Source organism: Artibeus jamaicensis, unplaced genomic scaffold (genome assembly GCF_021234435.1).
Source record: "Artibeus jamaicensis isolate MK-2021 breed Jamaican fruit bat unplaced genomic scaffold, CSHL_Jam_final contig_415, whole genome shotgun sequence".
Lineage (NCBI taxonomy): Eukaryota > Metazoa > Chordata > Mammalia > Chiroptera > Phyllostomidae > Artibeus > Artibeus jamaicensis.
The window spans coordinates 37,798,837-37,813,755 of record NW_026521823.1 but is presented as its reverse complement, the minus strand read 5'-3'; the positions used below and the strand labels follow the sequence as shown (position 1 = coordinate 37,813,755).

Genomic DNA, 14,919 nt, shown 5'->3' with positions numbered 1-14,919 from the left:
CGTCTCAGTCACTGTCCCCCCAGGCCCCCCCATATGTTGGAGGGTAAGCAGTAGCACGAAGCAGAAGTATTTTTCCTTTGTATAAATCCCATGAGCAAATGAAGGGGAAGTTGTGGGAGCATAAGAGATGAAGGATTCTAGAAAAATATGAGATCATGGATGGAGCAAGGCATCTGAGGGAGCAGAAGATACGAGGTTAAGATTATGATGGGGAACCATGGACCTGGGGGAGTTGGAAGACCGCCTCCTTCAAGGCAGAAGGAGGGGAGGAAATGGCAGCTCTTGTGAGAGCAGAGGCAGCTAGATAAGGAAGCTCCTACCAGATGCCCTGATCGTCTTGATAAGGAAGGGGCAGGAGTCTTGGTCTGGGAAGGATGCAGGAGACAGAGGCAAGAACTCTGGGGTCGCTTTAATATGTCGATGAATAAATATGATGGACCCAGGAAGAAAGCACATATGCACAAAATTATACATGCATTTTAGGGATCCGTGCACCTGGGGCTGAAAGTCCCTGCTCTCAGTAATTCATGGAATCAAGCACAAGTGCTTCTGAGAAGTAATTTGAGGGCAAGCAGCCTGAATGCATGGCATGCGAGTCTGTGTTTCTGGGAGGGCGGTGCCTGATGTGGGGCTGGGGGCCTGGGGGACTGGGTCTCAGAGCAGCGGGAGGGCGAAGTGGGGGAGACAGTGGGTGGGGAGGGAAAGCAAAGTATCAGCTGGTGAAGCAGTGGCAGAGGCGGCAGTAGAGAGGTGTGGAGGGTGGGGTGCAAGAGGTGGGAGGGGGCACTGTGGGGGCAGTCATCAGGGGTGCACTGTCCGCAGAGAACACAAAAATAATACTGAAACCGAAAGGCGGCCTTCAGACCATCATCGTGATGCCCCGGCCATTCTAAACACCGCCGGTAGCGAGCTGCCCTCCCTGTAAAAGCCTGGTGCTGAGGCCCAGACAGTGCCCCGCCTCTGGGTGGACTCCTGCCGCGAGAGGCAGATGCAGAGATGCAGCCGAGGGAGTGGGACAGGATGTGGGCGAGGCTGCGGCGGGGAGCCACGGCTGAGTTGGCGCTGGGGCGGGACCAGACTCCGTCAGCCCGGTGGGTGTGGGCAGCACCGCTCGGTGGCTTTCATCTCCTGCCATCTAGACGTCATCCGAAATCCTCAGTCTCCTTTTGACTTGAACCAGCCGCCACTCATGACTGGGTGGCACCGCCTTCAAAAGTCAGCCCCGGCCAGGCCTGCACTTTGTCCCGCTGCCGGGTTTCTCCTCTTTCATCTGCCAGACCCCGTGCTCCTCGAGGGCAGTGACTGTGTCGTCTCTGAGTCACCGGGCCCTGCAGGTAGCGCCCGGGTGCAGTCTGACCCAGTGGTGAGGGTCAGTTGCTCCTCCCTGTAGACGCCTTGGGTCCAGAGTTGTTTTTTTTAGGGAGATCCAAAGTCACTGCACAATTTTTTTTTTAATCCAAAGACCATCGAGACATTGTCCCTGGAGCCCTGAGTGATGACCGCCTCCACCCATGTGGATACCACCTGAGATTAAGTAATGCGATTAGTCCCATCACAGCAGCGAGTGGGTGTTTCTCTGGTGTCCCCAAAGAGTTGAGGTGCTTCTGGAAACCCCTCTGCGACCGACTCCTGGGGAGGAGTAACGCAACAGGGAAAACAGGGTTCGGGCACCAGCTTCCCTGGGCAGGCAGAAGAGGGCTGACCGTTCTCTGTGCCACGAGCCACTTCTGAAAGGGACCGAATGCCTGCCATCTCTTCCTAGTCTTCGCCCGACCCCTGGGCGGCCCCTGTGGGCTTCTAAGGAGCTGCCCACCCCTGGCTAACGGACGAGGTCAGCCAGAACAGCTGGGTTTAACGTTTGAGGTCAGAAGCAGGATGGGTCTGGAGGAGAAAGCAAGAGAAGTACGAGGGCAGTTCCCCGTGCAGCGAGCCCATGGCCGGGCTCCGGGCCCCTGGTCGAGACAGAAGCCAGCGGAAGGGTCAAGCATCTTCCCTCCCCATCAGAGCTGCCGGCGCACAGCTGCACGTCCCGGTCCCTCACCGGCAGACTGGCTGCGGGAGCCGCACGGTCTCCAGGCCACGTGGAGGCCATGCCTGAGTTTGGTCAACGGGACTCAGGGCCCCGTGCACCCTCCGCCACTGCCACCACGGTTGGGCTCTGAGCCCCTGAACATTTACATCTGAAGATGGACCTTTGTCCTCAAGACAAGCATCAGGGGTTCGGGCATAAAACAGAGCTTTTTTATTCTATGGCTCATTTTATGAAACGTGCCTTCGAAAAATGAACCTGGTCTCTGTGAAGGAATGTGGCTGCCCATTTCACACAGCGGCTGCCCGAGCCATCCCCTGCTGCTCTTCATAGGAAACGTGTAAATAATTGAAATCGTTAATTGGGTTAAAGAGATCCTCAGCCTATGGTTGCTCTATAAATAAAAGAATGAGTAAATAATATAGTGACCTTGAGTTTCTAGCCCTCCTCCTTAAAGAGGTCGTTTTGTTTGCACCAATAAGATTGTCGTTTGGGGACCCTTAAAAGAGGTTTGGTTTAGGCTGGCGCGGGCTTGCACGAGGAAACCCCTTTTGGTTTGTTTCAGGTGCCACTTTTTCCCTCGGCTCTTACACTAGAAATGAATAATTTGCTTATCTCTGTCGTAAGTCGCCAGAACCCCGGGCTTTGCATTCACGGCTGGGGTCGGAGAGAGGAGGCAAGGTGACCGGCTGGCCTCCGCGTTTATCTGAAATCAGACAGGTTGAAGTAGCCCTGAGTTTAACAACGGCCAGAGGAGGGGGAAAAAAAAAGGGGGAAGGAAGAGAAAAATGCTTATGAAGAGGAAGTGGTGAGAGGCTTCTACATTTCAGTGAGACCTGTGCAGTCAGGTGATTTCGGTTGGGGAGGAGACAAGAAAAAAATTTAAGTAAAATGTCCTTATAAAGACAAAATCTATTTCTTTCTTGGCTGACGATTTGTCATTTTAGTCACTTCCTGCCTTGTGACCACACACTTGGGTTGACAAAGTTCTGCAAATCAGAAGGAAAGGAGTTTCTGGTCACAGGCCAGTGCCACTGACGACGGTCTCCCTGCAAGGTAAATTTTCTGTCTTTTTGTCATTTCCAAGCGTTTCGGGTGCGGTGCCTGTTGGGTGTCTGTGGGCTGTGGAGTTTTGTCTTCAGAGGGACTAGAGTTCTGGACCCTCGTCACCTGTGCCCTTGGGGAGCCCTGCCACCGTTCAATTGCTCGGCAGTGCTGCAGCCACCTCCTGTGGCCGTCCAGGGTGGTACCCCTCCACTCTCGGGGTGGCTTCTCCAGTCACCCACTGCCGTTTCCCCCCAAAACGGTGATTTGTTTTCTCGTTGAACTAAACCATGTTGTGATTTATGTCTATGGCTTCATTTCAGGGAGGCTGTTTACTGTTATTTTTTTTCCTGCATTAAACCGTTTTCAGCAAAGTGCATATTGATCATTCAGGTTGTGCCTAATGGGGGTGGTTTAATTTTAGCTCCTGTGGCTCTGTGTTTCTAAAGAGTCCCCTTCACGTCCCTTTAGTGGGTATATTAACTTCTCAAGTCACATTAGCGTGTTGTTGGTTATTTGAGTGATTCTGGTACCGACAGTTTTTAGGGGGTGTGCTCAGTGACCACATGGAGTTGGAGGGCGCCCCTTCTCATCTGCTCCCTCAAAAGCCATTGGTGTCCCTTAACTGTACTTTTCCATAGATTTTCCTGAACTATTTGTTATGGCCACACAAATGACCGTGAAATTTTGGATGGCAGTTTTCTGCCTACCAGAGAAGTTCTTACAAAGTCGATAGGGGATATTTATTCCAGGAACTTGGTCGAAAAACAGACTTTTTGGGTCTTGTGGCATCAGCCTTTATTTAATTATGATCACGACAGGTGAGAAGCACGAAATCCACTCAGACTGGAAGTGGATTCATATACTTCAAAAAATCCAATTTTTAAGAAATCAAGGATAGCAACTTGTTTTCTAAAATTAGCCCCTCAGGACAAGTTTTTTTTTTTAAAAATCATTAAATGAAGGTGTTTTATCTGCACACATTTTGACTTTATATAAGTTAATTCTAACTGATTTCTAGTCAGTCAGATTGCAGAAGGAATATCTGCACAGGCAATTTCGAATGAGAGTAGCCATGTGTATAAAAATGTGAGTTTCTGGAAGTTGCAAAAGGAGGCCATCAATATTGCTTCCCACGTCTCGCTTGAAAAAAAATGTGGAATTGGGAGAGGCATACTTGAACCCTCTGAGAGAACAGATTTAAAGATATGCTGGGTGTGGTTTGGGGTAAAAATGTTGATGAGAATAAAGTACATGAGGGTGCAAGGGTGTGTCAACATTCCCCTTACCCTGGGTGGGGGGAGCAAAGGGCACCTGAAAAAGTTAACTCCAAGGAGTAAAACGTCTCTCCGTTTAAATCCAACTGGGCTTGTTGAAGCAGCCATGTTTAGACGATTCCTCTTCATTCTCGCTCCCTGTCATGGCGTCAGAGAAGACCCTTCTGGTCTTGCCCTGCAGACAAGCATGGCGGTGGGGGGTGGAGCTGGGCCGGTGGGGACATTTCCTTAGCCACCTCCAGGTTGCTTTCTTTTGCTTTGTCACATTTCAAATGGTGTCTCATTTGTAAATTATGCCTTGAAGCAGGTGGTAGCTTGGGAAACAATTTTCGTGTTTTAGCTTCATTTATAATTCTCTTTCTAAACCTTTTGGGGAAGGGGGGCTAACAATCAAGGCTCTTCCAATGGATCTATTTGAGTTAGAGAGAACGGGACAGGTAGTGATAGCACCGAACATCTGCAGGTACTGTGCCCAGCCCCTCTCCACGCACGGCACCATCTAGTCCTCTCCTCTTTACAGACCCGGGGTGGGCTTGGATCTTTGCAGGCACTGGCCCATGGGTACCGGGTAGTTGGAGGGGGCAGGGGGAGCAGGTAGCCAGGATTCCGGGCTCCATGCTGCCTCTGAAAGCCTGCGCGTCTAGTCCAGGTCCTCTCTTCCACACCGGTGCACTTTCTCCCCAGATGTAGGTAATTGAAGGCCTTTATTTCTGAAGCTGCCTGAAGAGACTGGGCACTCGGAGCTTTAAGAGGCAGGGGAGGAACCCAGAGGCGAAGGGAGGGGCGGGGGGAGAGAGGGACAGAGAAAAGAGAGAAGAAAAGAAATATGGCAATAAACTCAGAAATATTTTCATTTTTATAACAGCCACCACCGCAGGGTTCATATAATAGGAGGATGAAGTATTTTCCTTTAATTAATGCATAATTTTACTGAATAATTATGGGTCCTCACACACTTGCTCAACCACTTCCCCCTCTTCTTTCTGGTCACTTCCTACCGACTCCCAGGCCCCACACTTAACACAGGTTCTGGGTACACAGACCACATGCCACCGGGAAGTCCTTGGCTCTTTTACTTTTTTTTCTGCAACAGTTTCTCCAGTTGCTTTCTTCTTCATTTGTAAACCCCCTGGTTATTTTTCAAGGCTCATGCCTAAGAAGTGTGCCCTTAGGGAGGTTTCTTCTCCTGCTAGACTCCACTCCTGCGTTTCTTGCATGAAGTGTCTTCTGTGTGCGCTTGCTGAAGCCTTCAACGTTAGAGTGAGGACAGTGGTACCAATGTCACGTTCCTCTCAAGTCCTGAATTGCCGGCAGCCTGAGCTCCTTCTCTTGTCTCTCCTAACACACAGTAGTTGCTAATGATATTTATCAAATTGCAGATTTGTTGCAAGTATTTTTTTCTCAGTTCCTTAGATATTCATGGGTGCTTTTTCTTTGATTTCACTTATTAACTTAATATGCACTGAGCTCCCTGCTATGAAAGAAGATGCAATAATAAAATAATATTTTGCATCCCACCATCCCTCCTCCTTACCAAAGCACTCTTTTTTATTTTAGACTGAAAGCACTCAGTGGACACTGACGTTGAGGAATTTAGGAAACTGTCCAGTGACCACTGCAGACAGGGAAAATGAAAAACTCCTTATTTTAGCTGAAGTACGTTCACGGAGCTAACACTTGGCTATCCTTATCAAAATGAGGTCCTTGATAATGGGCTTCTCTTATGACAAAGAACAAAGCACAATATAGCACTAACTTTACTCACTCAGGATTATTCTCAGAACATATTCAAGGCAACTTCTTGTTACCTGAAGAGTACAGGCCCCTCTGTACATAAAGGAGAGAGAGCAAACAAGTGTTTTTTTCCCAACTAATTTCTTTTTGTTGTTGTTCAAGCACAGTTGTCTCCATTTCCCCTCCACCCACTCCCACCTCCCACCCTCAATCCTACCCCCTTTGGCTTTGTCCCTGGGTCCTCTAAGCAAACAAGTTGGAATGTGAGGTGAGGTAAAATGAAAAGAAATTTTCTTATAAAATTATAGTAATGAAGTAAAAATGTATAAAGTAAACTACAGCAGCGTTGGACTTTGTGACTGATAGCGGATTTTATAGCAGGGTAACACCATTTAGATGAATCCAGTTGTCTTCCCAGGTTTTTTGTTTCTTTGTTTGTTTGGGTGTTTTGGTCGGTAGTTGCCCTGCTCACTGACAGCACCCCATGCAGTGACCGTACTCCATCTGTATGGGGAACCCTGCAGAAATAAAACGTAGAACAGAGTTCACCGGAGTGTAAAACCCATCAGTGCCAGCAGATTTCGGGAGCCCCGAGTTCCCACGCTGCTGGGTGGCAGTGTGCTTCTCAAATCACAAGGGCTGCTGTTCCACATGCTTTTCATTGCGAGGTTCTAAGACGTTGCCACCTGATTAGATGTTTGTCTTCCAGGGGTGCCTCCCCACAGCTGCTGCAACCCTGGGCACCCCAATGGCCCCTCCCACTTGCTGTCCTCCCTGCCTTCTCTATTCGGCTTCCTTATACTCCTGCCTGTTCTGTTGTGTTAGTTGGTCAGTTTCAGTCCTTACACAGTGTTCCCAGCAGTTTCATCATCGGTCCATCTTGTAAGATGCTGCAGGCAGCAGGGGGCGGAGGGGAGACGTCCAATGTATCAGCTTAATAATAGCAGCTAAGATGGGGCTGGCCAAAATGTCTGTGCGGGTTTTTCCATAAATTAAAAGACACATTTTTCATTTTCACCAATGGCTTTATTGATTTGGCTATTTGGAGTATGTTGGTTATCTCCCGCTGTTTACTTCCAGTGGGTAGAGGCCAGGGGTGCTGCTGAACCTCTTCCAATGCATAAGACAGCCCCCCAGCAAGAAATTATTTGGCCAAAGTGTCAACAGTACCAAGAAACTTCACAAACCATTTTTTACATGTTCAGTCAGTCACAGCATCTTCTCCATACACTGCACAAGTCTTTTTTTTTGCATGTCAGTTGCATTTTTACCATTCTTGACATAAAAAGCGTAACGTGCCAAAAATGTTGCATATTTTCTTTCATCCTCAATATTAAAATGGTTACACAAAAATCCACCAATTTTGATGTTTTTTTAAAATGCATGCTGATATGACAGCTGTCACAATACAGTCTAAGAAAATGTTTCAACGAAGTTCAAGACAACTAAGCGTGACTAGAGCCATTGTACAGAAAAAACTAAATGGACTTTTTGGCCAACCCAATGCTCATGTTCTACTTGCTTCGAACTGAGTATTTCGTAAGCATTGAAACTGTGTTAATGCATTTCATTGTCACAGCAATCCTGGGAGGCAGTTACTGGTGTTACTGTCAGATCTGAAGGCTGGGCAGTGAATCCCTATGTTTCGTCGCTTTGGTTTGGGACAATTGAATCGGTTTTGTGTTAACTTCCGAGTCCCAGGGGAAGGCTCCCAGAGTGAGCAGGCAGCAGACTTGGGGGCGGGGGTGGGCTCATTACCACCTACGCCCTCGAGGTGAATTTAAATAATCATACTGTATCCCAAGGAAATGCCTCTGTATTTTCATTGCTTTTATTAAACTGTCTATTCTTCATCGTTATCATCATCAATATTTGTTCAGCCTCTCTGTTCACTTGACTGTTTGGTTTTTACCAATTTATAGGCCTGTGCATGGGTCACAAAACACAATCTCTAACCTCAAAAGCTTTACAAAGTTATCATCAGTCTTAGAAGGTGAGAATATTTTGAGTCCAGGGGCATTCCCATTTTCTGGTTGTTGTGACTGGTAGACAGGGATAAATTAAACAATTTAGTATTTGGACCCAAGCACACACATCTATAACTAAATAGTCATGGCCAAATATAAGTGTTCTAAAATCTGCATGAGAGCAAGAGACTGTTTTCACTGGGAGTTGCAGTAGAAAGGTGAACAGCAACTCACGCAACTGAGTTAAAATAAGTTTTGCTCAACTGCAGAGCCATGCCTGCCTTTGTCTTTCTTGCGGGTTATAAGGGGGCTTATTTTGCGAACATGGTTGGTTGTTTTCTCTGGCAGAAAGAAAAGTGAAGATGTGACATTGAGCAACTGGCAAAGCCACAGTTCTGTGGTTGCAGCATCAATTCTTGTTTTACTCCAGCCCTGGTTACATGGAGGGATTCTCTCTCTTTCCCTCTCCCTCCTTCTCCCTCCCTTCCTCTCTCTCTGCTTCTCTCTCTGGCTCTCCTCCTCCTGCCCCCCCACACACATACACACACACACCCGACTGGATGAGCTCAAATGTAAAAGACATTATGTTCTCCAAAGGCAGAAAGGACAAGACACCAAATTCAGTGGGCAAGTTAATTATGCATGTGAATTGCAACCTCTCACATAATTTGTTTCCTTTTTTTCCTCGGGTTGCATTCACAAGAGGGAAGTGAACTAATGCAATAATTACTTTGCATTTACATAATACCCTGCATTTTGATCCCTTGGTCTTGTAGTTATCACTAAAATTTATCCGAACTGGGTATCCAAATGTATGAAGTACAGGTGTACAAGTGTATTTGTATAAAATTTGCTTCTTCATTGTCATCATTTCTGAGGCAAAATTGAGAATGAGAACTGCGTCTTTGTTAGCCTCAGAGGTAGCATTGTAAAGTGTGGATCCTTGGCACCTCCTTGGCACCTCCTTGGCATCATCGGCTCCCAGCACTTTGACCAGGGAGGCCAGGTGAAGGAGGGTGGTGCCGCCGTTCCTTGCAGAGAAAGCTGGATAACAGTACAAAGTAGAAATAAGGGAAAAAAGAAAAACAAGTGTGCAGTTTTGTGTTAATGATCTGCCTCCGGTCTTTTTAAAAAGATGAAATAAACTTCCCTGTCATTTCCAATGCTTTATAAAGACACATTCAAAATTTTTTCCCTTATTATGGGCAACATAGGGGAGTTTTTCAGATTTTTTCCCCTTCCCTTGGTGTCTTTCAATTTGAAGTTTTTCATCAGAATATCCCAGATTCTCTGTTTCTTTCCTGCAATCACAGAGGAAGGCAAGTACGCCACAATCTATGGGGTGGTTATGTATAATGTACATGATGTGTGATGTATGTAATATATAGACTGTCAGTTTTTCCAAGGCTCTGAGTCTGAGTGTGTTCTGTAGCTTTTGTGCACCAGACCAATGTAGCATGAAGAAGAGAGCAAATTGGGAGGCACGTTTGGATTCACTGTCTAGCCTTTTACTGAATGTGGAGCCTGAGCAAACGTCTTCAGTCTTCCGGAGCTCAGTTTCCTCTGTAAAATAGGGGAAGGCCTGCCCATTTCCCAGGTCTGTTCTTGGTTTCGTTCTGCCCCTCCCTTCATTGCCGCATTTCATCAGCCTGTGTGTGTATGTCTCTGCCACACTCGCTGTCCCTCCTGACTTCCTGAGCCCTTACTCTGTGCCAGGCATCACGCTGAGCACTCGATGTATGTTTGCTCTTATATTTCCACACAAAAGCTGCATAAGGTTGGAGTTCTCATCCTCGTATAACAGAGGGCCACACTGAGGTTCGGGAAGGGTGAAGTCCAATGTCACAGAACCAGTAAGTGGCAGAACCAAGATTCACACCCTGCCTCTTCCCATGATATATTCAGTTTCTTAATGGCGCAAACCCATGAATTTAAACAACATTGTGTCTTCTAACACCATGCACTAGCTGCTTTCTAATCACTCTAAATATTCCTTTTCGTGATCAGCCAGGGGATGGTTATTCCTAATATCACATTTCCTTTGGGCAGAGAGCCCAACTCTGCTTTTGATGGGTTTGCTGATATACCAAACATTTTTTATTAATTTGAGAGAAAGAGAGAATTTGTGGTTCCATTTATTTATACATTCATTGGTTGCTCCCCATTTGTGCTGTGACTTGGGGTCCAACCCACACCCATGGTGTACGGGGACAGTGCTGTAACCAACTGAGCGACGTGGTCTCGACTATACCAAACATGTTTGAAAAACACACAAGTAAATACTTAAGAATTTTATGGTACAAAGGCCTCAGAATAAGAGTTATGAAGGTCTTAGACTAGACTCTTTTGTTATATAAACTTTTCACCAAAAAAAAAACCCTGTCACGGCACAACTGTTACAAATGCCCCAGTGTAAGCTGGTGCTGGTGAGCACCTGCCAGTCAAACCATGGCTTTCAACAAAGTGAAGGTAAGTATATCCCATCCAATTAAAATTTCCTGCCTCAATTTATCATTTTTTTCTGAGAATGAGCTTGTCATTAGAGGTTCTAAAAGAACTATTCCCAGGAGCTGATAGAAAGTGAGGTCCCACTGTTAAGAATAAACAGGAGCTTCTGCCATCATAGCTAATATGCAAATATCGATGCGCGTTGTCTCTGTGGTTTTCCAGCTCCAACTGCAGGAGAGAAGATGCCTGGAGACCTGGGAAGGGCAGAGTGGAGGAGTGTAGTGTGCAGGTTCACAGAGCCAGTCCCCAGGCGTGGGCACACTCCAGGGTGGTCAGGGGCTGTCCAGGGGTTCTCGTCACGGACGCCCAAAGATCTCTTTTTGTGACTTAGAGTGGGTGTGGGCAGACTTTTCTTAAGGTTGCTGTAATTTCCCCGCTCTGGCCTCATTTCCTCAGCCTTTAGAAGGTACTTTCCACCATGAGTATTCTAGGCCAGGCTAAGTCCGGAGCGCCTTGACCACACAACACAGCATCAGCCCTTGTGTGGTCAGCCAATGCCGTTGGCTTCTAGGTGGCGTCTTGTACCGACTATGCACTATCTTTTGAGATTCACTACGAGGGCTCTCAATGAGAAAGGTGGGCGTCCCAGCGCCCAAGCAAGCCAAGATGAACACATTCGACAATAGAGCACAGACATGAAATCTAGATTTATACCCCCCCCCCGCGTCCCCCCACAGCATTCATATAATTGTGTGGACTTTAAGTGGGGACATGACATAGTATCTCATACAATTTAGAGTGGAAATGGCCTTGTTCCCCAAGATTATTTTGCACCAGTTCTAGTTCTTTATGTTCCCCTCCCTCCGCCCCTCCGCCCCTTCCTTCCTCTGCCAAGCACGGTTTTGTGCAACTGAAACCCGCCGTCATCTAATTCGAACAGGACCCAGTGGAGGGAGCCCTGTGGTTGGACTATTAACATTCTCTGGTTACATGTGAAGAAACCGAGGCTCAGAAAATCGAAGTGACATTTACAAAACACGCAGCAAGAAGCAGCTGCAGCAGGAACCCCAGGGTCTTTTCAGCACACATGTTGCTTCCTAGCGCCCTGTACGCAGGTGCAGCAGAAGTGAGGCCTGCTCAGTGTGGTTGGCAGGGTAATAATATGGCTGGAATAGTTTGTCGCTTTAATGTGAACATTTCGCCTAAAATGTCCTATGGTGTGCTTGAGTGTGATAGTGTTACAGAATTACATTCTTATGATTTTGTAATTTAAGAAAAGAAGCGTTTAGGACAGCTAGATCAGGAGCGGAAACATAGAAATGAAGATCTCAAGGAGGGTTAGCAACGGGGGAGTGGGAGGAGGAGAAGTGGGGAGAAGGTACAGAAAATAAGTAGCATAGACGGTAGGTAGAAAATAGATGGGGGGCAAGAATAGTAGGGGAAATAAAGAACCTAAAGAACTTGAGACACATGGTCATAAACTAAAGGGGGGTAATGGTGGGGATGGGGGGTTCAGGGTAGAGGGGAATGAAGGAGGGACTAGAACAACTATAATGGCATAATCAATAAAAAAATAAATTAAAGAAAAGAAAAGAAGCATTATTTGTGCCAGACCCTATGTATTTGAAGGCTAGTTTTATAACGGAAGATAGGATCATGCCCGCTGGGGGAGATGCCCTTCCAGTGGGAGTCGTGGGCTGGCACAGGTGAAACCGCAAACGGAGGACGAGGAGGAAACCCCTGCCCCCCCCACCCCCGTCAGCCTCTAGGACCAGCGGTCCGTTGGATGGGCTGAGCATCCCAAGGGGCGTTTTGAACCTGCAGGCTCTCTGATGCCGACGGACCTTTGTTCGTCCCATCCCACGGCCAGATCAAACCAACCCACGGGCTCTACTTCTCTTTTCAGACCACTCACTGACTCATTTCAAGACTTTGTGGAGAAACTTCGGTTTTCAGGGGCCCACATTTTCCCATTTTCCAACATGTCCAGTTCTCTCCTCGCTTCACGGATCTGTGTTTTCTAAATGGGAAGTGGTAATCAAAGAAGCCAGCTAGGTACAGACAAGCAAACTGACATGGCTTCTGGGTAGAATCATTTTGTCGCACGAGGAAGACCAAAAGTATTTGAATTACTTGCCCTGGCCGAATGGTTCGGCTGCTTGGAGCATCATCTCGTCTGGCTAAGGGTTGCAGGTTCGATCCCCAGTCGGGGCACCTGTGGGAGGAGACTGATCAATGTTTCTCACATCAGTCTCTCTCTCTCTCCCCCCAACCCCGTCTTTTCTCTAAACTCAATAAACATACCCTTGGGTGAGGATTAAAAAGAAAAGTGTTTGTATTAGTAAGCATTGTGACTGAATATAGCAAGAAGAGCCTAAATCACCAAGGTTTCCTTCCAGAAGCAAGAGTGGGCGAGGAAGGGCCCACCAGGCCACTTCCCCAGACGCTTCTAGAATTCCACCCCCCGCCTCCGCGGCCTGTGCTGCTGGATGTCCACGTCTTCCTGGGTGTGCTCTGGCTTCTCACCTGTCTTCTCGGGGTGATTTTCTCTCCTGTGGAGAAGCGGAGGGCCCTTCTCCACGCGTCTCTCTGCTGCTGATTTAAGACGCGCCTTTCCTTCCGCCCTTGGGCAGTGAGGGGCTCCTTTGCCTCGCGTAGCCCCGTGGGGACGATTCCTTTAAAGCACTGACACGCAAGCTTTTCTCATCTCACAGCGCATTAACTAATTCCTGAACTCTCTGGCACAGCAAAAAAAATTTTTTTTGCGGATCTGACCAAAAACATAGGTGTAATTTAGACTCATTCACACCGACAGCTCTTGTTGTGTTGACTATGGTCATTTTTTTATTTGACCATCTAAGGGGAAAGAGGCCAGTACCCCGACTAAGCAGTCAGGTACTGCATGTTTTTTGTTGTTGTTGTTCTATTATTAGTTCTAGAGGATGAGTCTCACAGTCTCCATAGTGATATGCAAATTGCATCCCGATGCACCCATTCCCAGTGATTTCCTGTGTGTTCCTGGACCTCCAAGTTGATGCGTCCTGGGCTTGGATGTAGCATCCTTTCAGTCACTGCTCTCTCTCCACATCCCTCGGCTCCCACCTCGGCAGACTCAGCTCAGAGCAGACACCAGGGTGTGTACTTAGATGGAGACCCTCTGCTCAGCATCACCGGCAGCCGGCCCATGGGTTTCTTTGCGCACGTCTACAAACTCATTTTCTGAGCACCTGCGCAGTGTGGTGACTCATCGTTTGTGATCACATAACGTGCTGGAAGACACGGATATGGGCCCAGGTGCCTGAGGGCTGAACCAGGGTTCAAGGAGGACAGACGACAGGCTCCCTGACCCCACCTGGCAGCCAGAGGAACAGACAGTCTGAAACCTTGCTGACTGTTTTTAGAAGTCTGGGGGTGTGATCACAGAATTCACCTGCGAATTTGGCGTACTGTCTTTTGAGCATTGTGCCTGAGAGTGGGTTGTTGTAACGTGGTTTGCTTTTTGGTTGCTCAGGAAAGTCGGAAGGCCTGCCTTCATGCAAAGTCAAGAATGAATATGCAGATAAGTGCAGGAGCCAGTCACCTTGCCTTGGTCATTGTAACCTGGAAGGTGTCAATAATATGTGTATATCGTATTGGTGTATGGTGTTTGTGGCCCAAACTGAAACAGCACCTTCTCACTCCCTAGGTTAAGGTTTTCTTCATGTGCAGGAAACATGCATGAAATTCTTTTCATAAGCTATTTGAAAGCATGAGGGAATTATACTTACTATAAACTGAGTAGATCTTAAAGAACCGAATTCCCTCTTAGATTTGAAAACATTATAAAGGAAAGAAGAGAAATAAGGAAGTCGGTCCCAGCCCCAAAGAGCTCTGTGACAATGGGCGTGTCCTTTAATTTGGTTGTCTTTTCACTCCTCTGAGACAGGAAAAAAGCGCCCAGACAGGTAATCCCTAAGATCCTTCTCTTCTGCATTCAGTGACTCTTATTCTTATGTTATCATTTAAGGAACTTGGCCCAGACCCAGAAGATAGCAAAGAAAACTCTTGAAATTTAGAAAATCAGCCTCCAGGGGAGCAGAATTTTTTTAGGAGCCCAGTGGCAGTCACCAGGGCATGTGACAGAATTTTTATGAATCAAGCAACTTCTGTTATTCCCTCTGAGAACAGCCCGAGAGAGAGCTTTCATAGTATCAGAAGAGATTCAGGTTACAGGGTGGCGACATGAGACACGGGAGAGGTTGTAGGGTTTCCTTATTTGGATATTTTTAAGAAAATAGCAGGTGGCTTTCTTTCTGGGACAGTTCGCATACAGTCTTGTCTAGAAACTAGGAGGGGACTGGATCGGCATGTCTAGGGCTGTACGGGCGACTCCCCCGGTAGCTTTCCTGCGCCGTGCGGAGAGGAGAACCTGTGAGGTGTC

General features: G+C 47.4%; 1 protein-coding gene across 2 annotated transcripts in view; it reads left to right on the top strand.

The window, feature by feature from the left end:
* The window catches only part of LCP1 (lymphocyte cytosolic protein 1), a 67,537-nt gene that overhangs the window by 14,961 nt on the left and 37,657 nt on the right, over nucleotides 1-14,919 (top strand). Inside the window, exon 1 of one of the 2 annotated variants that reach the window (XM_037129541.2) lies at nucleotides 2,941-3,085. The exons of the other annotated variant lie outside the window; for it this stretch is intronic. The gene's annotated coding sequence lies outside the window, so the exon portion shown is untranslated. Of the gene's footprint in view, nucleotides 1-2,940; nucleotides 3,086-14,919 lie in introns of those variants that run through there. 2 annotated transcript variants of the gene reach the window in all.